Source organism: Mytilus californianus, unplaced genomic scaffold, assembly GCF_021869535.1.
Source record: "Mytilus californianus isolate M0D057914Y unplaced genomic scaffold, xbMytCali1.0.p SCAF_10, whole genome shotgun sequence".
Taxonomy (NCBI): Eukaryota; Metazoa; Mollusca; class Bivalvia; order Mytilida; family Mytilidae; genus Mytilus; species Mytilus californianus.
The window spans coordinates 75,806,735-75,832,815 of NW_026262582.1; the positions used below are offsets into that span (position 1 = coordinate 75,806,735).

The window sequence follows — 26,081 nt, forward strand, 5'->3', positions numbered from 1 at the left end:
AAATGGAAGAACATACAGGACAGAAAAAATACACAAATAAACAATACAATAGAACATTACGACATGCTTATAGTTATTAAAGGTACCAAGTTTATAATTTAATACGCCAGACGCGTGTTTCGTCTACATAAGACTCATCAGTGACGCTCAGGTCAAATAGTAAAGAAAGTCAAGCAAAAATGAAGAGCATTGAGGACCAAAAATTCCAAAAAGTTGTGCCAAATACGGCTACGGTTATCTGCCTGGGATAAGAAAATCCTTAGTTTTTAGAATAATTCATATTTTTGCAAACAGTAAATTTACAAAAATGACCATATAATTGATATACATGTCAACACCGAAGTTGTGACTAACTACATAATAAAAACGAATACGTAAATCAACCTAGGTCAGCACATAAAAACAGCACAGCTGAACCACGCATTGTATGTCACCCGACTAGATCGAGCAGAAAACGATGTTATCATGATTACTTTCAAAACAGTAATGTGATGTTAAACATTTCAATTAGGGTGTGATTGTAATGTAATTGATTACATTATATTTGCAACGTGATTGTAATTTAATAGATAACATCTGCTAATGTAATCGGCCCTATATCTTCCGTTGGTAGAATCTGGTTCTCTAAAGAATATTAGACCACGTGTGGGAAAACTTTATCTCTCTTTTTTCAGTGATATCCAAAACAATTTTCTTTCTTTTTATGCAACGTTGTAATGTGTTACATCAAAACAAACGTTTACCAATGCAGATAGGAGATCGATTTAAACACACGTGAATCTAAAAATAAATATCAACCGTCTGGAAAAAGTATTAGTTAGCGCACAGAACCATTTTAAACCCGGCAACATTTTTTAAAGCCTGTCCAAAAGTCAAGAGCCTGTATTTCAGTGGTTGTCGTTTTTTTTTTGTCTGTTTTATTTGCTTTTCGCAAATTGTTTTGTTATACATTAGGCCATGAATCGTTGTTAGAATTGGCTAACCTTGTTCTTGTGAGGGCCAGTATGTGTTTCCTCGTTGTTGAAAGCCGTATAGTTGCCTATCATTACTTTCATCTACGTTATTTGAACTCTGATGGATAGTTGTGTTATTGGCAATCAAACCACATCTGCTTAATTCTACATTAGGGGAAATGTCTGACAATCATTATTTGAGTACAGAGAAAGATGAGTTAAAGTATTAATTGATAAAAAATGATTTCAAAATAAATGATTGTCTTTGTTTTGTTTTTATTTGTTTTACTTGAATTTAATACAACAACTTCTGGTATAAGATATCAATGTACATTTTTGACCTTGGAAATCGTTAAACTTTTGTATAAAGACCAATTTAAATGCTTATTGGTTTTAAATGGTGAAGATCTTCTCAAATAATTGTACAGCGATATGATCGATATGATCTTTGTGGAAAATAAACAGGTCCATGTTAAGTTGACGTATACCAACATTTAAACATATGATTCAATAGTCAATGGAAAAAAATAGGTTAAGCGCGCATTGATCGTTCTAAGAAAGGATGTTATAATATAAAATTATATAGAATAAATCGGTATCGTAAATAAAACAATATAATGTAAATAAATTAAAAATAAAAATAAACTTGTAAATGGTGATGGGGAAAGTATAACTTGGTATCTACTTATTAACAGCAAAATAACAACATGATAACATCGAAATTATCACCCTTCATTATTGCAGTTTTTATTACCGACATACCTTGAGATATGAAAATACAGAGATCATACGAAGACGATTAAGATGCAAGACAATATAATGAGAATGCCATACAACCATACTGTATAGACACTTTTGCACATGACACCACAAGGTAAGAGAAAGCCAAGGAGATCACGCAACACTTGGTTGAGAACAATAACATCGGAACTGCAATAGATGGGTTACAGTTTAAGAGAAGCACCTTGTATAAAAAAAAAGATAGACAGAGTTTGAGGAAGTTAACATTCACACCTTATATGGCAAGAAATCTAAGGAATCATCAACATTGATATTCGCAGTTTAGGTTGCTTCAAATGAATGGATTTAATTGTTATTAGCCAGAAAGACATTCTTGGTGGATTTTGACCATTCATATCCACTGTAAACAAGGTAGAAATACATGTACTGACTTTTTTTAATTTTCATATTAACATGTATCATACTAATTGCCTTTGATTCTGATATTCAATAAATGCTAGACACGAATTAGTACTGCAGTGCTGTTTCAAAATATAGAATATAAATTGAAAAAAAAAGCATGATTTTTTTTTTAAAACACAAATTCCATTTAAACTGGACAAAAAATAGATCTTATTTTCAATATAATTAAAGAGCTTTTATTATCAGTATATCAGTGGAATCATTCAACCGATTTGCTCTGTATGAATTTAAATGTTAAGGTGAAGTATCACATTTCTATTTATTATAAATACATAAAATAACTGTTAGTCGCTATGTTACCCTCCTTAAAATAGAATTAACAAAAGGTTGAAAAGTAGTAATTTAAAGAATAAGACATTCATTGAAACTTATGAGGGCTGTTATTAGGACGAATTTGATAAACATGATAAAGGTAGAACTTTAATGCGTTAAATGTAACATATTAATCTTTACTTCGTTGTACCATTGCATGTATTGATTTATCGATATCAATTCCAAATTAAAATAGTGAAGTAGAAAAGTGGAATGAAATATCAAAACAGGAGCCAGACCAAATCAGAAAAAAGGATAGCATACATCAGTATCTCTAGAAATTATTAAAAATCGGTTAATATCAAAAACTTAAAATTTCTTACGCGTGTTGTGCGTTGTGTCCATAATAACTCACCAAAAGACAAAACCTATGAGAAAGTTGAAGAGCATCAAACGCATTTTGATCCTTGACCATCAATCGAAATAATTTTGTACCTTGAACATCAATGTCGTAATAAAATCGTTTTGAAATACTATTTAAATTTTAGATCTAAAAAACCAAAATCTAATTAAATCAATATCATGATAAAATGGTCATTAGTCATAGTTTCTGTGCAGTTGATAAACCACAAACCCTGGTGTTGACTCCTTATTAAAGATCTTTAAAGATAAGATCATGCGATCGTACAAGATTTATAACATCTATTTCAATTAAATTCGCAGAATCTCCTTAATAATAATAGAAACATGTCGAGTATGAATTTTTTAAATGTATAATATTTTTTTTTTATTGGTTTTTTTTCAAGCATTTGGTTTGTATGGACAAACTTTAACCATTGTTTGCCGTATAAAAAAGAAAATTTCATGACGTACACGGAAATTTTCTTGTAATTTTTTAAATAGTTAATTAAGCAGGAAGAAAAAATTGTCTACGTCAGAGGCGCGTTTAGACTACAAAAGACTTATCAGTGACCATATCATATCAACTAATCTAAAAAGTAAAAACTGAGTAAGTAAAATTGAAAATGGGGAATATGTCAAAGAGAAAACAACCCGACCAAAGAGCAGAGAACAGCCGAAGGCCACCAATGGGTCTTCAACGCTCCCAGAGGTAGTCCTCAGCTGGCCCCTAAATAAAATTGTGTACTAGTTCAGTGAAAATGGACGTGCATACTTTAAAATTACTACAGAGCATAGTTAGTAAACATAGCAAACCATACGCAACGATGGATGCATTCTGGCATGCCAAAAACGAAGACGAGTGAATCATTAAAAAAAGGCACAACGAAATATTGAGGGAACTGTACAGACATCCAGTCAATTAAGGAGACTGAAGAGCTTAAAACAAGTCAAACAATAAAAAAAGTCTGATGTACGGACAATAAATCATTTCAAGGAAACAATAGTGTTGTAATGACAAAAAGTCAAAGCCAAAGTAGCGAGGAAGCTGTACAGTAAAAATGTCAAAAACGGAAAATGAGAAAGCTGTCCAAACAAAATGTAAGATAAGAGAAATGGTACAGTTGAGCACACATACAGGTGAGAACATATGAGTTGAGTGGATACTTTCAACCAAAACAATTTGATATACATGAGGATGATAAAACATTACACACTGTACCAAAGTCATCGACTGTTTTTGCGCTGCACGTTACATTATCTTTCATCCAATTGTTTGGTAGAAAACAATCAAGGTAATATAGCTAACAAATATTGAAATAAACAAAACACGCTGATGATAATTTGTTGAACAAAGGATATACATGAGATATACGGAACTACCGTTGCTTAATATTAGAATAACTTACCGTCTCTTCAGAAATTAATTTCCTAAGATATTCCTTTAGAAAAAACGATCTTCCTCATGACATGTTTGAATGAACACTGTGTACAAAGACATAATTTTGTCATAAATCATGATACACTTCAGTAAATTTAAATAGCTCAATAATTAAATCAGGTGGTATATGATATGTGTTATATTTTTAAATAATGATTTTACGTAGTTGAAAAAAAAATTATACCACTGCATCGATTGTAATAAGATATTTCTCCACCCGATTTTAAACGAGAGGTTTGTTGTGTGGTACACAGTTTTAAAATGTCAAGCTTATTGAAATATCAGTTTTACGAGATCCGTTGGTAAAATATGTTTCTCCGAGAATTTTTAAACTTTATATAGGAAATCTTTATATTTCTTTTTTCAATGATCTGGAAAACAATGTGCTCTGTTTATGTACTATTATCATGCATACACACCTTTTTCAACTCATCTCTATACTCTGGAGGAAGCCAAGAACAAGTGACGCCTCAAATGATTGTTTAATAAAGATCTGAGATCGAATGAAACACACATGGATTATAATAAAAAGCATAAACCGTCCGAAAAAAGTATCAATTGGTCCAAATTTGAGAAAGCCATTTAAAAGAAATAACTTGTGAAAACTTTCGACTGTCAATAAGCAGAGAAAACTGCGTAAGGGTATTACAGGATCTGCTTATCCTTCCGGAGAACCTGAGATCACCCAAAGTTTTGGTGCGGTTCGTGTTGCTTAGCCTTTAGTTTTCTATGTTGTGTTTTGTGTACTATTATTTGTCTGTTTATCTTTTGCTTTTTTAGCCATGCCGTTGTCAGTTTATTTTCGATCTATGACTGTCCCTTATGGTATCTTTTTCCCCTCTTTGATGCATACTTGAAAGTCACAGATTTCCTTTTACGTTGTTTAAAAGTGCTGATGTAGAAAAACGATCAGCATACAATATATATAAACGATAGGTGAGATTTAGCTATAACAAATTGAACGTACATAGATTAAAAACCTTATGCATTAATAATCACATAAAGGCGTCGAAGTATAACTTTTATATAATAAATTAACAACAAGATAAGAAATGATATCAAAAGAAAAACACTCAAAAAAGAAACACATGTGGATATGATAAATGTTCATTGCAATATAAAAGATATATTAAAATAACCAGCCATTTAGACGAATATAACAAACACGTCACATTTGATCTATATCGCGTAACATAACTATGATAACAACATCGAACAAGCTAAGCACTTCACACTAAAGGCTTGTTTGGTTGTATTTCATGTATTTGGAATGAATAAATTATTGAAATTCAAAAGGAAGTGTGAAAATACAAAGTAAACCTAAAGTTCAGACAGAAACTCGTCGAATGTAGAAATCTGGTATCGTAGTTGTTTACTGAGATAGACAGTTGTACCTTGATATGAAATATAGCTCAATCTTTCTCGATAGTGGATATAGAATACTACAAGACTAACAATATGAATTCATAAGTCACTCCTGTAGTCTTTCATAAATACTAGTAATGATAAAAACTGTAAAAGGTAGAGATACCGTCTTGCTTTGCTATATTAATAATATATGTCATCTATTATTGACGTTCAGAACTAATGACAAACACTGTTCAACCTCTTTAATATCGACAGTTTGACTCTCTGTAGAAATAAACAGAAATAGCAAGTAAAATTAAGGTATTAGCCTGATTGAAGTGGCAATACAATTTTTTTTCACTAATGGCTGTGACTCCGTATTCATCTGATTGCTTATTGTGGTTGTCGTAGAAATACAATCGTATTCTTATGCATGTTTTTTTTCTGATTTGGGTGTACGAGCAGTGAAAGCTTTTCATTTGGAATGTTTATTTAGTTTGCAGTGACAGTGCAAGCTTATTCATTTAAATCATTACTAATTCCATTTTGTTTCGTTAAGACTACTACCCTAGCACAGTTTGCAAATAAACTCATCACAGATACCAGGATAAAATTTGGTATTTACGCCAGACGCGCGTTTCGTCTACAAAAGACTCATCAGTGACGCTCGAATCTAAAAAAGTTAAAAAGGCCAATTAAAGTACGAAGTTGGAGAGCATTGAGAACCAAAATTCCTAAAAGTGTTGCCAAATACATCTAGGGTAATCCATTCCTGAGGTAGAAAGCCTTAGTGACGATCACGCCATAACTGTTAATTGATTACCAAAGACATAGAGTAATATCAAGAAAAATAATCTGTCAAAGAAATCAAATTATATCCTAATTAGCTCGACAATCACATCGAAGCGTGCAAATAAAATTACCTACATTTAGACAACATCGACGACGTAAAGATATGTTAGATAATTTGGTAGGAAATAACGTGTGTATAGGACAAATCATTCTGATGGACTTTGTAAGATGTAACATTACCAATTCGGGTTCGGTCAAAACGAACATACCGGAAAGAATTACATTTGAAAACAAAAGGATTCCTACACATAGGTGAAATATCAAACAAATTGGAATATATATATCGATAATTTACGTATCAAATGAAAGATTATTGGCCGGTGATCGATGTAGAACTCATTTTTTACATGATAAATTTAAATGGTTCGAAAATTGTATGAATGAAGTAAAAAAAGGATGCCATATATTGCATGTTTATCTGATATGAAGTACTTGTTTTGGTATATCCAAATTATGGTAGCTATTACCCAATGATATTTAAAAAAAACAACGTTGTATTGTCCCTGCCACCCATCAATACTTGAAATTGAAAAAACAAAATTAAGATGGAAAGCAATTGGAACCAAGAATAGTTATATGCGTCTTATTGAAAATACATTATCCATCATTAAAAATAAAACATAAGAGCATCAGTTTGTCATTAATATTGTACGCTAATATATATCGGTAGTCTGTCAAAGATGCTAGTATACTAAATTGTGATTCTAACAGTAAATATTATTTATATCTATCACTAATGTCACTAATTATGGACGCTCTGACCTACTCAAATATATTCATCTCTTATATTTAGATAGTTATCCTCTTTAATTTTATAGAAATAGACAAGTCAGAATCAAATATTTATTATGTTGCAGTGACACATACGACACTTCCTACAATTTATATATACTGCATTATTTATGTGTTATTAATCAAGTATTTATTCTGTTTTCAGTGACAGAAACGACATATTTTATGTATACTGTATATGTTTATGTGTTATCTTCATCCAATAAAACTCACCGATCGAAAATTTATTTACAACCATACAAACAGAAACAAAATATTGAAACTGGCAGTTTGAGTTACAATTCAAGGTATTTTTATACAATTACTGGTTTCGACAATAGGAACACACAATAGTGAAATTAACTAATTTTGAGTGTCAATAAATGGTGGAGGTACTTGATGAATTACATGCTTATATTGGTAATTCCGAATCTGTTCAAAATTTTGATTTGTGCACCCTATTTACCACCTTGCTTCATAATTTCATTTATAAAAAAAAAATCACATACATAATCAAATGGGTATTTAAAAAGTAAAAATTCAAATATATTTATTCGACCTTTTATTTCATTTTTTAGTAACAACACACAACAGAAATATGTCAATTGGAACTGCTTTGATACGATAACGGCACCTGAATGTTTACTACATAACATGTTGGTTCGCTATGATCGTTATGTGATCTGAATTGCAATGTGGACTAACTCTGCACCATTTATTGAGAACCTGGTTCTTTTATTGCTACGAGTTACAATTTATGAATAAAATCAGCAAAGACCTATCGAAACAACATCTGATACAATCAGTTATTAGTTTTAATACTTTTAGATATTTGGGTGACATATTGGCTCTCAATAACTTCAGTATGCACACGAAAGAGATGCATATCCGGTTCAATTCACTTTAACACAACTATTACTAACAAAGCACGCTACCTTTTTCTAGATCTTGAGATCTTGATATTTATATTTTTAACGGGAAGCTTAATACTTAATTTATGATAAAAGAGATGATTTTTCATTTCCTATTATTAATTATCCATTTTGAGACGATGATTGTATCAATTTTGTGGTGTTTATGTATCTCAACTTGTTCGATTCGCTCGTGGATGTAACAACGTATTTGATTTAAACGAAAGAGATCTTTGTGTTACTGACATAAAATTATTTACCAGGGTATTCGAAATCACAAACTGGTCAACACATTTAACTAATTTTATCATCGGTACAATGAAAATCATTCGTATATCATCGTGCTGACATCGTATACGTTCAGGTATTCCACATCCCAACTTTTATGGTAATAATCTATACAATTCTATATATTCTATACAAAGCAAAACAAATGTCGTCATTCAATGCAAAAGCTAACCAAGATTTTAAACAGACTTAGTGTCTTTTTGTTGTTGGTATGCACAAGTACCTGCCCACGTTCACTCTGTGTTTTTATTAGATGCATTTCTATTTGTATTCATCTGATGATTTTTTTTCAACGGATTTTTATAGTTCGTTCTTTTGTTGTACGTTTACACCACTGTTTCGAGTTATGGGGAGGGTGGGATCCCGCTTACACGTTTTACCTTGCCACATTCTGTATGTTTGTGTCAAAAGTCAGGAGCCTGTAACTCAGTGTTTGATGTTTGTTCCTGTGTACATAAAATTGAGAATGGGAATGGGAATGGGTAATGTGTCAAAGAGACAACAACCCGACCATAGAGCAGACATATTTGTTTTTCGTTCATTTTTTTTGTACGTTAATTAGGCCGTTAGTTTTCTCGTTTGAATTGGTTAACATTTGTAATTTATAGCTGACTATGCGGTATGGGCTTTGCTCATAATATTGTTGAAGGCCGTACGGTGACCTATAGTTGTTAATTTCTGTGTCATTTAGTCTCTTGTGAAAAGTTGTCTCATTGGCAATCATATCACATCTTCTTTTTTTATAATTATTCAGAAAGGATGTAGTTACGATACTGGTGTCAGGTCATTAGATATGGCATTTTTTGGAATTAATAATGATTCTGTCGTAGGGTCTTTGCATCGGAAATAAACATATTTGTTCTAAAACCAGTTGTTGGCATATTACTGGTAATGTTCTACTCGTATAATTTATGATGATGGTATGATACTAAACCCCTAGCGGGAGATATTGCGCTTGATTTTCGTATGATGAAGTCTTAATTTGTCGATTACTTAGTATAGGTAAATTGAGGGCTTGAGCTGGCATGTCAGTAACTGCTGAAGTCCTTTGTTAATTTATGATGATCATTGTCATTTTGCTTTCTTCTGTTACCTATTATAACATCTGATTCGGACTTCTTTTACTGTGCGTACTACTGTTTGTCTATTTATTCCACATTGGCTAGATGTATAGGGGAGATTGATATTTCTCAAAACACAATTAACCCAGCCGCATTTTGCGCCTGTCCAATTTCGGGAACCTCTGGCCTTTAAATTTGTTAGTCTTGTATTTCTTTTTTTACTTTTCGTTAATTTTTATGTTTTGGTATATAGTGTGACGTCCATTTTTGATAAACTAGTATACAATATTTTTAAGGGACCAGCTGAAGCTCGCATCTGAATGCGAGATTTTCACGCTGTGTTCAAGACCCATTGGTGGCCTCAGGCTGTTTTCTCATTGACACAATTTATTTATTTTTGCGAGGCTCGCACAATATCATGCTTCTCTCAATTTGTAATGATTTACTTATAATAAGTCTATATGGTGTGGACTGGTTGTTACCAGTATTCAATGATGTAACCATGATTTATCTGTAAGTTTGTATTGGCTTTAAACTTAGTTTCAGTAACTTTGAATGTACGTAGATCACTGCTTTTTGTCTTTTAGGTAGTTATGTTTGTGCTTCATGCTCCTATGAGCCCTTTCTACTTAATAAGTGCAGTATGTACTTGTGCTGTAATGTTACACCACTGTTCAAGCTTAAAAGAGTTTATAGCGCTCACAAACTCATGAAAAATACAAAGCGTATAAGTTTGTACTCTAGATATGCGTTTCGTTTACAAAAGACTCACCAGTGACAATCGAATTTTTATGTATATTATTTTTTAACTTCTCTGTAACCTTTTTACTTGCATGGTTTTATGAGAATAAACTATGTATCTATCTATCTTTCTATCTATATATCTTATTAAAAAGATACACTCTGCTTCCTTCTTATTGTACTCCTGCATATGGAGTATATATCTTCAAATTGATACAATATGCCAGGGCTTGCATTTCGTTTCCTATCATGTTTTTATTGATGGAGGCTAACTACTCACAAGGAAGAGTTCCAAGTGGGGAATTTGAATCATTCCTTTAAAAGTTTTAATGACAAAATCACGAGTTGGTAGACCGTTATGAAATATCTGTTTCACAGATGACGACGAATATGTTCCAATCATCGTAACTACAATCCCGTCCTCATTTTCCTACCGAACTAGACTTGTCACAAAATTGTTATTAAATGAACAACACAACAAGTGCGACATGTTGAACAACATCTGCGTGTTCCTCCGGAGCACATTAGGTCACCATCGGTTTTTGGAGCGATTCATGTTGCTGAGTCCATACTTGTGCGTGGTGTGTGTTGTATGCACTGTTGTTTGTTTTCGGTCTTTTGGGTTTTTTTTGTGCCATATCGTTGTCAGTTTTCTTTTTACTGATAAGTTTGGCTTTCCCTTTGGTATCTTTCGCTTCTGTTTCTCTATTCTGCATTTTCTTTTTCTTTCCTATTTTTGGGGTAGAATCTACAGTATGTTTTAGAGAGTACACACCATTCTTTTTAACAAGTACACTACTATTAACAATATTAACATGCTGCTTTAACAACATATGTTTGCGTTTAGAGAAACCGTTTTTCATGTGAAAATCGGCTTCCCTCTGATAAATACTGTATCACACTTAATGCCACATAGATGTCATCAATGTCACTGAATACTATTTATACAAAGTATGTTGATCATGATGACTTCATCTTTCTGCAATTCTGAAATAAATGATACCTAGGATACATTTAAAAATGTACCATATTGTGTCATATGTTGACTTGCATCTAGGAAAAACTAAAAGACATGTGTAACAAAAATTTCGAATTCAAAGGAAAATTCAAAACGGATAGCTCCTGACCAAATGTAAAATCAAAAACTCAAACACATCAAAGAATGAAAAACTTGCACGTACAATCATGTATTCACTCTATCGACTTAAGACTAAAGGACAAGGTCGTAACCACTAATATCTCTATCAAACAAAGAGCAAATGACAAGGAGGTTAACCCCTGAATGCACGTACAATCATGTATTCACTCTATCGACTTAAGACCAAAGGACAAGGTCGTAACCACTAATATCTCTATCCAACAAAGAGCAAATGACAAGGAGGTTAACCCCTGAATGCACGTACAATCATGTATTCACTCTATCGACTTAAGACCAAAGGACAAGGTCGTGACCACTACTATCTATCCAACAAAGAGCAATTGACAAGGAGGTTAATCCCTGAATGCACGTACAATCATGTAATAACTCTATCGACTTAAGACTAAAGGACAAGGTCGTAACCACTAATATCTCTATCCAACAAAGAGCAAATGACAAGGAGGTTAACCCCTGAATGCACGTACAATCATGTATTCACTCTATCGACTTAAGACCCAAGGACAAGGCCGTAGCCACTACTATCTATCTAACAAAGAATATATGACAAGGTGGTTAACCCCTGAATGCACGTACAATTATGTATTTACTCTAGTGACTTAAGACTGAAGGACAAGGTCGTAACCACTAATATCGCTATCCAACAAAGAGCAAATGACAAGGAGGTACACCAATATATGCACGTACAATCATGTAATAACTCTATCGACTTAAGACCAAAGGACAAGGTCGTAACCACTAATATCTCTATCCAACAAAGGGCAAATGACAAGGAGGTACAACACAATATGCACGTACAATTATGTATTCACTCTATCGACTTAAGACCAAAGGACAAGGTCGTATCCACTACTATCTATCCAACAAAGACCAATTGACAAGGAGGTTAACCCCTGCATGCACGTACAATCATGTATTCACTCTATTGACGAGAGACCCAAGGACAAGGATGTAACCACTAATATCTCTAAGCAACAAAGAGCAATTAACAAGGAGGTTAACCACTATATACATGTACAATCATGTATTCACTCTATTGACGAGAGACCCAAGGACAAGGGTGTAACCACTAATATCTCTATCCAACAAAAAGCAAATGACAAGGAGGTTAACAACTATATACATGTACAATCATGTATTCACTCTATTGCCTTAAGTTTAAAGGACAAGGGTGTAAAATAGTTATCAAAGGTTTCCGGATTATAATTAAATACGCCAGACGTGCGTTTCGTCATCATAAGACTCACCAGTTACGCTCATATCAACACAGTTAAAAAGCCAAACAAGTACAAAGACCCAAAATTCCAAAAAGTAGTGCGAACTACGGCTAAGGTAATCTACACCTGGGATAAGAAAATCTTTCGTTTTTCGAAAAAAATCAAAAGATTTGTAAACAGGAAATTTATAAAAATGACCATATGATTGATATTCATGTCAACACCGAAGTGCTGACTACTGGGCTGGTGATACCCTCTGGGACGAAACGTCCACGAGCAGTGGCATCGACCCAGTGGTGTAAAATAGTTACCAAAAGAACCAGGAGTATAATTTAATACGCCAGACGCGCGTTTCCTCTACATACGACTCATCAGTGACGCTCATATCAAAACAGTTAAAAAGTCAAAGAAGTACAAAGTTGAAGAACATTGAGGACCCAAAATTCCAAAAAGTAGTGGCAAATACGACTAAGGTAATCTACTCCTGGGATAAGAACATCCTTAGTTTTTCGAAAAAGTTTTGTAAACAGGAAATTTATAAAAATGACCATATAATTTTATTCAAGTCAACACAGAAGAGCTGACTACTGGGCTTGTGACCACTAATATCGTTATCTAGCAAGGAGCAAATAACAATGAGGTAAACCACTTTATGCACGTACAATCATTTATTCACTCTATCGACGAGAGACCGAAGGACAAGGGTGTAACCACTAAAATCTCTATTCAACAAGGAGCAAATAACAAGGTGGTAATTCACTATATGCATGTACAAACATGTATTCACTCTATCGACCAGAGACCCAAGGGCGAGGGTATACATGTAACATGATTTATTAATTATGCTTGGCTTAATGTCCAGTGGCAACTATTTTATGCATACACAGGTAGATAGCAAACAAAATCACTCATTAACTGTAGACTTAGAAAAATACGATCGCGGGACATGTATACTTAAATCGGGATTGTTACGTAATTTTATGGAGTTTCCTTAAATTTCAAATATATACATGCAACACTTAAACATACGCAAATCCAATGTAGAATCATATGCTGATTATCGATATAATTATACTTGTTTTCTCAAAATTAATCAAAATTGAATAGTACTAACTAAGTGAAACCAATAACAAACTTTATTTGTATCCACATTATATTTAGATAAATCATTCCGACTATACGGTATTGGTTTTTCTCTTTATTGAAGGCCGTAAGGTTGCGTCCAATTCATTTGAATTTTGGTGAATAGTTGTCTCATTGGCAATCATACCAGGTCTCTTTATTTTTAGTTTAGATCCATTCGAGTTTTCGGGCTGTGTTCTGCTCTTTGGTCGGGTTGTTGTTCCTTTGACAAATTCTCCGTTTCCATCCTCAATTTTGTGTATACATCAAAAAATATATGTTAAATTATATTTTAGTGTTTGTTTAGCTTATTTTCATTTTGATTTTTCGTTTTATTACTTAATCTTTTTTATTTCTATTTTGAGGGAAGGGGGTTGCAAATATATTTTTCAACTTTTTTTACAAAAACTGCATCATTCTTATTTTGAAATAGTTAAATTTAACGTCTCTTGTATTGCAAATTTTGTTTGAATTCAACTATGATAATTTAGTTTTCTTTCTTTTGGGGTTGTCTCTTGAGGAAAGTATTACATGGATGAGTAAATAATTTATCTATGCTTTACTCTTAATATTGCATAACACTTTTCATTAAGTTCCGTTCACTCAAGTACAGATTATCCTGCTCAGTACCTTAAACTATTTTTATAATGAAAGTATTTCATTAATCATTTTTGAACGAACCTTTGTCGTATGCGTGCAATTAAAGCTATAATCTGATAAATTGACAACAATGGATCGTAACTAATGCAAATATTACCTCGTCAGTGTATATTTGTTGCACATGTAGAACTATGTACACACAATAATTGAAAGTTTACTCCATGATTATGGATGTAGAAAGAGAGTCTCATCTTACGTTACGGCGCATTTGCGGTTCTTTTTATGTCAAACCATGCCGATATTTAACACGCACAATTCTCAACACATTGACATAAAATAAACACGTGGATAATTTTACCGATTTTTCACATTTTTGTGAAATATTACTACAAAAGGTAAGGTTTACAACTTTCAGCCCAGTTTAAAAAGCTCAAATTCAAATTCCATGTGATAATTTAAATAGTTATTAAGAGTCATTTTCTGTAAGCATCAAAATCATGTGGAAATGACATGTCACAGAAATGGTTCGAAATTTGTAAAAATGTTCTAACAATTGAGCTATACTGAAATATACATCACGTTTCACTTAAAATTTTGCGGTTGCTATGGTAACCGCTTGAACAGTTTTTGGTCAATTTTTGTAAGTAAAAAAGGCTGAAAATGTGCAATTACAGTTGGATGTATATGGCCTTTTAGAGAATAAAAAAGAAAATTGTGTTAGTTGTTATGACTAAGTATGGTTATGACATATTTAAAAAATGCATTTAGAAAAAAAACCTAGCCCCAAAAAGGATCAAATTCCTTGTGTATTGAGAGTTCCATTTTACCATGTTTTGAAAACTTTGAGAATTTCAACCCAGATTTTCCCGATATGGCTGATATAATTTTTAAATAGTTTAATTATTGCTTAATCAAAATACAAAAAAATGAGAGGGGTATATTTGAAAATTTTGCATAATTCAATTTTTCGAAACCATGGTTTTTCGAAATTACTGTTTTTAATATTGTTACAAATAGAATACTGAAATTAACACAAACGCTCTATTTGTCTTCAAATACTTAATCCTGCTCTCAGAAATAATAAAATGTTCTCAAATTAAACATAGCAACTGCTGAATTATTAAATCTCAATCAAAAGCCCCTTTTAGTTACCCCTGTGTAGCAGGAGTAGCTTCCCCTTGATTACTCTTGAGACTAGAAGACACAAACGTTATATGTATGTCTACAGATAACAATTCCACATAGAACGATGACAAAAAGTATTCCAAAGTACTGTAAACATAATAGAATGTGTTTCGTTTGCCACTCGAGGTTTAACCATAAACAAGACTGTTGAAAGAATTCCCAGTGCTCTACTGAACTTGTGAAATTGAAATCATTTCATCAATCAGATATTCTGATAATTTTAACTGAGGACGAGTGAAGTAGATCTTTTACTAGCAATTGTAAATGTCTGAATTTTCCGTAATGTTTAACACATTCCCAAAACTTGGTCAAGCAAAATGGAGAAAGGAAAAGGAGGACTATGTGCATGGTATCCAGGGCCAGTGGTACATCCAAATGTAGACCATTGAAAGAAGAAGTCGGGTCGAGTAGTATCTGCTGTGAACCTGGTGGACAAAGAAAATGTTCTAAACGCCTGTCAGAAAGAGACATACTTGTGACACGAAAACAATATGGAATCGTTTAACTCTATGAGCACAGTAAGTAGAAATTATTGATACATGTACATATGGGGACGGAGACGAGGAACTGGACCCCAAGCCGAGAGGAGGGGCATATAGTTTTATCTTTGTCCATCTGTACGTCCTAAAGTTGGTTTCAGTTCTCTAACTTAAGTTTGCCTGACCAACACGTTATGAAACTTATACAAAATGCTTATTAGTATATTGCCACTAAACACAGATCAAGTTTGAATTTCGGTGGCATTACCTTAACCATTCTAGAGTTATGCCCCTTTAAAAATGGATTTTTGTTCTCTAACTTTAGTTTGCCTCAACCAAAAGATATGAAACTTAAACAAAATACTTATACCACAAAACACATATCAAGTTTGAATTTTGGTGGTGTCATTTTTACTGTTGTATAGTTATGCCCCTTTACAAATGGAAGAATTGCTGAATTGTAGGTTTCCATTCTCTAACTTAATTTTGGTGGTGTCACTTATGCTGTTCTAGAGTTCAGCCTGCACAATAAACTTTTGAGAAAACCAGCCTGAAGCTCAATTTTTTGAAAATTTAGTTGGTCTGTTGGCCTGTAGAGAAGAATTATACAAGTCTGGGCCGTAGGTCTTGTGGTTAAGCGTGAAGACTGAAAGTTATGCCCCTTTACAAATGGAAGAATTGCTTAATTTTTCGTTCCAGTTCTCTAACTTAAGTTTGCCTCAACCAAATGTTATGAAACTTATACACAATACTTATTACCACAAAACTCAGGTCAAGTACAAATTTGGGTAGTGTTACTTTGAACGTTCTTCAGTTTAGTCCTTTTATAACTTCATATGACATGCAAGCGGGGGCATCATCTGTTTCCATAGACATATTCCCCATTTATTTAAAAAATGAAAAAAAAACGTTGCTTTCGCTTTTTCTAAAAATTACCAGATTAGGACTAAGACCGGGAATAAACTTTTTATCTACGTTCATATCATTATCTGTAGATATGGATATGAACATAGACACATTTGTAACTTATAATCTTATTGACAATAAACTGAAGTTTAATGTATTATTGGCACACTGTTAAGTTAATTTTTTTTTGAAAGGTTTGAAAGATCAGTTTATCATTCAAAGCAGTATAAAATGAACTTAGTTGTCATTGATTGATGGTTGTTTATGCCACTTTCAGTAATATTGTGATATTTTGAGGCGTTTTTGGATGCAACTAGGTGCCAATATATCAGATGTCAACCAATCAGAATCAACATTGAATATTATACATTTGTTTCCCTTGTCTGAGGGAGATATGAGATTTGTTCAACTGATAAAGTTGAAGTTTCCCCCGAGGTCAATCATGAATGCCCGAGTGAAATATGACTTTTTTTAGGGTGAACAAATCTTTATATCACCCTCAGTCAATGAAAATAAATGTTTAATTTCATTGTCTAAATTTGTTTTTTTTTTTAACTTTCTGAACATCAAGAAAGTCTTATCTGCTTGATATAATAAAATAACCATGACTTAAACATTGAGCATAAGGTATAAGTCCACTACCGACGAAGTCTAAGGGAACTTTTAGGTTTGCACCCCAGGCCGTTTGCCTATCAACTGTCAGTCGGGCAAATCAGTTTTCCACACTTTTGATCTTAGTAATCAGAGAGCATGAATTTCATTACAAAGTCAACTTTGTCTCCACCGGGACTCGAACCCGGGCCCTCTGTGTTACAAGGCAGCGCGTTAGTCCTTTAGCTCAGTCGGTTAAAGCGCTACCTTGTATCATAGAGGTCCCGGGTTAAAGTCCCGGTGGAGACAAGGAATTTTGTAATGAAAAGCATACTCTCCGGTTACATCTTAATGCTTGAAGATATTGATATGATATTTGATGTATTGTTTTATCATGACAAGTTACAGATCGCTATTTACAAAGTAGTCAAAACGTTATGTATATTAACCGCTTGTAACGTCCCACGAGAGCCTTGGTGTAATGGTTAGCGCATCGGACTACTAACACAAAGGTTCCTGGTTCAATCCCCGTTCCGGGGAGAAAATTTCAGGGACTAAATTTTCGGCTCTCCCTTGACACCATTTGCGAGTATGGTCTTCAGAAATGATGATAGTCCGTCAGAGGGGGACAAAAAATTGGCTGACCCGTGTTAACAGAGAGCCATATCTCTTGCACGTAAAAGACACCCTTGTAGATTTCGTAAAAGAGCAGGATAATGCTGCTACAAGGCAGCACTCGCACCCGCAAAGTGGAAAGGGATTAATATAAGTTGCAATAATTTGTTTCCCAATCCACTATAAATAAATATGTTTAAACTAAACACGAGATAGTCCCGATCTTCAAAAAAGAATATGAAGTTTTGTTCAATATCACAAGTGATCGTGGTAACCAAACTAATGTTGATATCGTTTTCAAAAATTACATATCTTGTATTAAAATTTGTATATTTTTTTCAGGAAATGTAATCTAGAAGCCTACTGATTTAAGTGTGCATGTTCCTTCTTTGCAAGACCAAGTGATGAACATTCATAACATGATGACAGTGTCACTAGACAAACAAACAAATCTTGTGTAAAGATGTTTCTGTTTGCTCCAACGATCATGCCATGACTTTTTTCGTAATACATTGAATGAGAAATGGCATAACAGAACTGTCAACTGCAAATTGAGAAAAAAACAAAGTTGGAGCAGTCAACCTTTATGTTGATATAACTAGGAAAACAAATAGCAATTGCCTCTACTAGTGCACCATTTGTTTATCGACATATTACCGATGGACTCGGAATTAAAGTGAGGTAGACAAAAATGTTATATTCACTAATCAAGAAAAAAAGTAATTTCTTATTCCAAAATTTAGCAGTGGAATATTATGTATGTACCAAGTACACCATAAAAGTGTATGAAAGTACTTGATATATTTGACAAAGGCTGATAGCAGTAGAATGTTTGAATGTTTAAATCATTTCAACAAATAATAACCCTGTTTTCCCGTCATGCAAGAAAATGTGGTGCGTCTACCGTGCAATGTATTACAATAATGTTATAGCTGACTATGCGGTATGGGCTTTGCTTATTGTTGAAGGCCATATGGTGACTGAGAGTTGTTTATTTCTGTTTCCTTTGATCTCTTGTGAAGAGTTGTCTCATTCGCAATCACACCCCATCTTCTTTTTTAAAATTATTATAATATATTGATAATAAGTATGTCAAGTAATTTAATCAACAAACTAGCATTTTATGATATAATTACAGAAAATTCCTCCCCCATCCAAATAAAACAAGAATGAAATAAGACCAAAAAAAAGCAACCCACTTCGATTAAATAGATTTATAGAATGTTGCCTATGTTAGTCTTTCCACTTAAATCTCCAAAATAATAATACAGTCATATCTAGTAAAAGTTGTATTATTGTTTCACATCAAATAGTTTAGCCAATGTTATCCATATTCATTTATCTGCCTGATTTACTTGTTATCCTATTATAATCATTGCTGTATCAATGCAACTTTGTAGAACTTAAAATATTTCTTTAAATTGAAACTACAATCTTTTAATCTTACTATGTTGGATATAAGCCTAGTACATGTATAGTATTTGGATCGACAAATGTATGCATAATTTGACAGAGATCAGTGGCCAATAGCTCAATCAGTAGGTTACTCCTACACTAAAATTAATAATACAACAGTAAGCAGATAGCCAAATTCTAAATTATTCATGAGTACCAAACCATTTATGTATACTTATACAAAATAATGCTTACACAATTTTGATTTAATAGTTTTATTTTTTGTAAACTTCCATCAAGTCAAGTTATCGAAACATAAATTTTGATAGGAATCATCGTTAATATGTTTATGAAAATAATTGCGACACCTATGTAAAAATAAAAGGCAGCTAATTGAAACCTTGAAATTCAGTCATTCACTATAACGTAACCAGTTTCATACAACTTGCATGCAAAATGTATATTTGAGATGTCGAATCAGAGAAAATATGAAAAAGTCAACCGACCAAGATCATCGAAGGAGAAAATCTGGTATTAGTCCCCTACCAATGAAGTCGAAGGATACTTTAGGTTTGCACTCTGTCTGTCTGATTGTCTGGCTGGCTGGCATATCAGTTATCCACACTTTTTTCTTTATGCTTGAGGATTTTGTTTTGATACCATGACAAGTTACAGATCAAGTTCGAATTTTGTTCTGGTCTGAAGATTTTTTGCAGAGTAATGGTCGTTTGACTTAGAAAAGTCCCTTAAATAATCGGTTTTCTGCACTTTTTTTCGTCATTCTTGAAGATATTGATTTGAAAATTGGTATAAAGTTTTATCATGACAAGTTCGAATTTTGTTCTGGTCTGATGATTTTGTGCAGAGTTATGGTACTTGGACTTAAGGAATCAGTTTTCAACACTTTTTTTCGTCATGATTGAAGATATTGACTTTATATTTTTATATAGTTTACACCATGACAATTTATCGATTAAGTTAGAATTTTGTTCCAAAACAATGTATTTTTAACCTGTAGGGTACTATGTATTGCCATGCAATACTCACAGAATGCTTGTTTTTATCATTTTTAGTATTTAAACATGATATTTATATATAATTATCATAACTGATCATTTAATATAAAAATGATTGCATCAATAACATTTTTGTCCGGAGTTTTTTTTCTAAGATTTGAAAAAAAAAATTTTAAAAATTCAAAAATGACCTTTTTTCAATCAAAATTTTTAAAAACACTAAAAATATACCCTCTGAGATTTTTTTGTCAAGAATGCCTCGGGTGCAATATTTCTTAATGGTGATATTCGTTTATGCCACAAAATCTGGATTACAAATTTTTGGAGGCATAAAAATGGGTTATTTTGTGAATTTTTGCAAATATTGATTTTTGGAAAAACATCCAATTTAAAAATTCAAAATTTCTACTTTAGATGAAAGAACTTTCTAAACTTTCAAATATATTTTAAAACACTAATATATACTAGTTTGATAGCAAAAGAAAAACTGGGGATATATGTTTCCATTCTGTAACAAAAAAAGTGGTACAAACAGAAAAAAATGCACTTTTTACCGTGCATTTTTACGTTTTTTGAGCAAATTCAAAGTAACTTGTTTCCATGGCAACCAACACTTCAACGTTTGAAATTATTATTTTTTTTGTTGTCAGTGCACCATGACAAACCCATGATATGAAAATAAAGAAAATCCAGGAGTATGCATTTCTCATTTTCTTTGAAATTCTTTGATTCTTACAGAGAATGACTCTTAAATGACATTGAATGACCAAACAAAATTAAAATATTTACCAACTTATCATTACAGCAGAAATGAGTTTGTTGACCTCACGTTCCCACAGAGTCCCAATAATATGTCATTTTATGTTACTTTAAAATTGAGAAAGGAAATGGGGAATGTGTCAAAGCGACAACAACCCGACCATAGAGCAGACAACAGCCGAAGACCACCAATGGATCTTTAAAGTAGCAAAGCGAGAAACTCCCGCACCTGGAGGTGTCCTTCAATTGGTCCCTAAACAAATATGTATAAGAGTTCAGTGATAATGGACGTCATACTAAACTCCGATTTATACACAAGAAACTAAAATTTAAAATCATAAAAGACTAACAAAGGCCAGAGGCTCTTGGCTTGGGACAGGCGCAAAATTGCGGCGGGGTTAAACATGTTTTTTGAGATCTCAACTCTCCCACTATACCTCTAGCCAATGTAGAAAAACAAACGCACTAATACACACAGTAAAACTCAGTTTAAGAGAAGTCCGAGTCCGATGTCAGAATATGAAACAAAAGAAAATAAACAAAATGACAATAATACATAAATAACAACAGACTACTAGCAGTTACTGACATGCCAGCTCCAGACCTCAATTAAACTGATTGAAAGATTATGTCTTCATCATATGAATATCAGGCACAATCCCTCCTGTTAGGGGTTTAGAAGTATACCATCATGAAATATATGAGAAGAACATAACCCGTGTCATGCCAACAACTGGTTTTAGAATAAATGTGTTTAATTCCGATGCAAAGACCCTATAAGTGAATCGATATTAAAGCCAAAATATGCAATCTTTAATGACCTGACAACAGTATTGTAACTATATCGCTTCTTAATACGTCTGTTTAAAGGTTTTTTTAGCTTTTGAGGTGAATACTGACATTTTTGTGCTTTGTAAAGAATATTACCATAAAAGATTGGATGTGAAATACCTGAACGTATAGGATGTCTGCATGTTGAGTTATATTTACGAATTATTACCTTATACCGATGATAAAATTAGTAAATGTTTTGACTAGTTTGTGGTATCGAAAACCCTGGTGTAATAATTTTTCAGTCATAAATTTCTCTCGCTAAAATCTAATACGTTGTTACATACACGAGCGAATCGTATAAGTTGAGATATATAAACACCATAAGATGGTGACAAGGGAACGTCACCATCTAAAAATGGATAATTAACGATAGGAAATGAAAAATCATCTCTTTTATCATAAATTTTAGTATTAAGCTTCCCGTTAATGATATAGATATCAAGATCGAGGAAAGGGCAGTGGTCATTGTTAGTATTAGCTTTAAAGTAAGTTCAACAGGATAAATTTCTTTAGTATACATACTGAAGAAGTCATTATTGAGAGCCAATATATCATCCAAATATCTAAAAGTATTGTTAATTTTTGTTATCAAATGTTTTTTCGATGGGTCTTTGCTAATTTAAGTCATAAATTGTAACTCATAACAATACAAAAACAGGTCCGCAATAAGTGGTGCACAGTTAGTCCCCATTGGAATTCCAATAACTTGACGATATACAGTTTTTATAGTGATAAACATTTTTAACACAATGTTGACTGCTGTATCCCTTTTTTGACATTTTTACCTTAATGTCTGTTTATTTTGTTCACACATTGTTGTAAAAAACTGGAATCTTATGCGACTGTCATACACGTGTTAGTTTAGACAGCATTAACACAATGTTTAATCCGCCTTTTTTTGCATAAGGAAATGTCTGTTCCAAGTAAAAAATATGACAGTTTTTTTCCCATTATTTTCATGTGTTTGATTTTTTTTATTTTTCAGTTGATGATTGATAAGGAAGTTTGGTATTTTTGTTTATGTACTTTTTATCTTTTACACGTCTAATATTTTTGTTTTGTATACAAATCAGGCCGTTAAATTTCTCGTTTGAATTGTTTAACATTAATGTTTACATTTCAAGGCCATTTATAGCTTACGATGCGGTATGGGTTTTGCTCATTGTTGAAGACCATATGTGGATATTCAGTTGCTAACTTCTACATCTTTTGGTCTCTGATAGAGATTTTTATCATTGGCAATAAAATCATATGTTCTTATTTTTATATATGTCTTAAAGTTTTCCAGATACAAACCAACAACTGCTTAAAAATGGAAAACAACAGCGGGATAGTATTCTCAAATGATTGGTCAGCGTTTTTGTTAAATTTTCAGGATGGATACGTCCTGTCATGCTTGATCATCCTTGCCGTCTACTATTTCAACATAGATTCTATATTTTGTTTAAACAATACCATGAAAATGCGAAAACACTTAAACATTAACATATCAGAGACAATAACTCTAAAACAGGTGACATAAGTTACAAAAGATTTCGAGGTACATGAATATCAATTATATGGTCATTTTTATCAATTAACTATTTGAAAAAGTATGACGTATTCTTAATACTAACGATTTTCTTATTCCAGCAATGACTAAGCCGTATTTGGCACAACTTTTGTGAAATTTTGATCATCGATGATTTTCGGCTTTGTACTTGATTGGCTTTCTTACTAGTTTGGTTTGAGCCTCACTGATGAGTCTTGTGTAGACGAGGCGCGCGATTGGCGTATTATATTATAAGCATGGTACCTTTGATGACTATTAGCATGTCGACATGTACTATCGTGTTATTCATTTGTGTATTTTTCTGTCCTGAATGTTCTTGAATTTATTTGTACTGTAGTCGTGTCATGTAATGTTGTCATTTTATTGTTATATGTAACATTGCTATAAAAGCGCGAGGTTTGGCTAGGCACATAACCAGGTTCAACTCTACATTTTTTTCTTTTAATGTCCTGTACCAAGTCAGGAAAATGGCAGTTGTTATCTTATAATTCGTGTTTGTGGGTTTTGCATTGTTTTTTGTTTTTTGTTGCACTTCAGTGTTTTTGTTGTTTTGTTGTTTTCCTCTTATAGTTGATGTGTTTCCCTCGATTTTAGTTTTGAACCCGGTTTTGTGATCTTTCAATCGATATATGACTCTCGAACAGCGGTATACTACTGTTGCATTTATTTAAACAAATCAGACATAAGATTTGCGTTTATCTAATTATTTTCAATAAACAAATGAAATTGAGATTGGAAATGGGAAATGTGTCAAAGACAATAATAACCTGCTTAGAGAACAGAAAACCGAAGGCCACCAATCTTAAGGATTTTTTAAAGAACATCTACAAATACGGTTCATTCAACTGTTTATTATAGAAGAATATAAATACTTAATATGTTCATACATTTCGTTATGGGTTTATCCCAAAAATAATATAACACTGAGTGCATAACAATTTAATGATATATTTCTTGTTGAACCATGACTGTCAATAAGAAACAGATATTAATGAGTTTACCTTTTCTAAATTGAGTTTTAACCGGAGCCTCTGTTCTCAATTTGATCTATGTGCATATTCAACAAAGGACACTTTCAACATTGTAGACAAGAATATAATTCATGACAAAAGTCTCTGTTTTGTTGAACTTGTAATGCTAATCATGTTCTATTTAGTTTCCCTCTATCTTCTTTAGTTTTTGCTCAAAACACAAAAGGTAAAATAAATGTTTATTTAAAACCAATCACTCTTAAATTGAAAACTGATAGTCTGATCCTTTTTGTGATTTAAAGATTCTATTCATCTTTTATGATTTTTTAAAGCAAAACACAAAAAAATGTGAAAATTGTCATAAAAGATCAGTTACTCCAATACGGAGTCGTAGACCAATTTACTCTATACAGTCTCAATTGTGGATCTTGTTTTGCTGATCATTTTTGCTTTTCTTATTTAAGTTACTATCTATCTGTTATATATTTTAAGATGTAGGGCAAAAACGCAAAAATACTGTAAAAATCGAGCAATACCTCTAGGAAGGAGTCGACTGACGAATTCAACAATATGACCTATATTTAGAACTTGTATTGCTGCTCACCTCTACATTTTAAAGTTTCTCTCTATATATTATTGTTTTGAAGATATGAAAAATTATAAAAAAAAATGGTAAAATTCTCATTTAAGGGCAATAACTCCTGTAAGAAGTCGTTTGATAGTTTTGACATATACGGACAATTTGCAGAGCTCAACACTTTGAGATTGTCAGATTTTCTCTGTCGGAAATGGTTTTCAAAGTAATAGTCGAAACTTGCATTTTACCTATGTTCTATTCTCAGCCATGTCGGTCCTCTTGGTTGGCATGCAGGATCATCGGACACATATTTTACACTAAATACCTCAATGATGATTGTGGCCAAGTTTGGTTAAACTTGGCCCTGTAATTTCAGAGAAGATTTTTGTAAAAATTAAAGACGACGGACGAAGACGACGATGGACAACGACGGACGCCAAGTGATGAGAAAAGCTAATTTGGCCATTCGGGCCAGGTTAGCGAAAAAAGACTCTTTGAGAAATAAATAAATTTGAAAACCAGAAATTTCAGTATGCGTATACAAACTGTTTTAACAATCTTTGTTGAATTAAAATGTACGCTGACATTTAGTTACAGAGGCAGTATTTCGACGTATTTTTTAAACAAGTGAAGTATAACAGCTTTATTTGGGATCTCATGCTAGATTTTGAGCATCGTTATGAGAAAATCTAATTATTCTACAGAATGGTATATTTAAAAAATGTTGATTTCAATGTCTCTGTCTTTTTAAAATATTGGTTCAAAGGAAAACATGTCCCGCTCATATTATCAATTGTCTATTATTACCTATGAGATAACTATTCAAAACTAGCATTCTGTGAGTATTGCATGGGAATACATACTACCCTACGGTTAAAAATGCATTG

General features: G+C 32.7%; 2 protein-coding genes across 2 annotated transcripts in view; both read right to left on the reverse strand.

Moving 5' to 3' along the window:
- Window positions 1-4,298, reverse strand: part of LOC127718542 (uncharacterized) — a 191,426-nt gene extending 187,128 nt beyond the window's left edge. Inside the window, exon 1 of the mRNA XM_052224611.1 lies at window positions 4,217-4,298. The gene's annotated coding sequence lies outside the window, so the exon portion shown is untranslated. The remainder of the gene's footprint in view (window positions 1-4,216) is intronic.
- The window catches only part of LOC127719177 (serine/threonine-protein phosphatase 6 regulatory ankyrin repeat subunit B-like), a 67,582-nt gene that overhangs the window by 35,734 nt on the left and 5,767 nt on the right, over window positions 1-26,081 (reverse strand). The window lies entirely within an intron of this gene.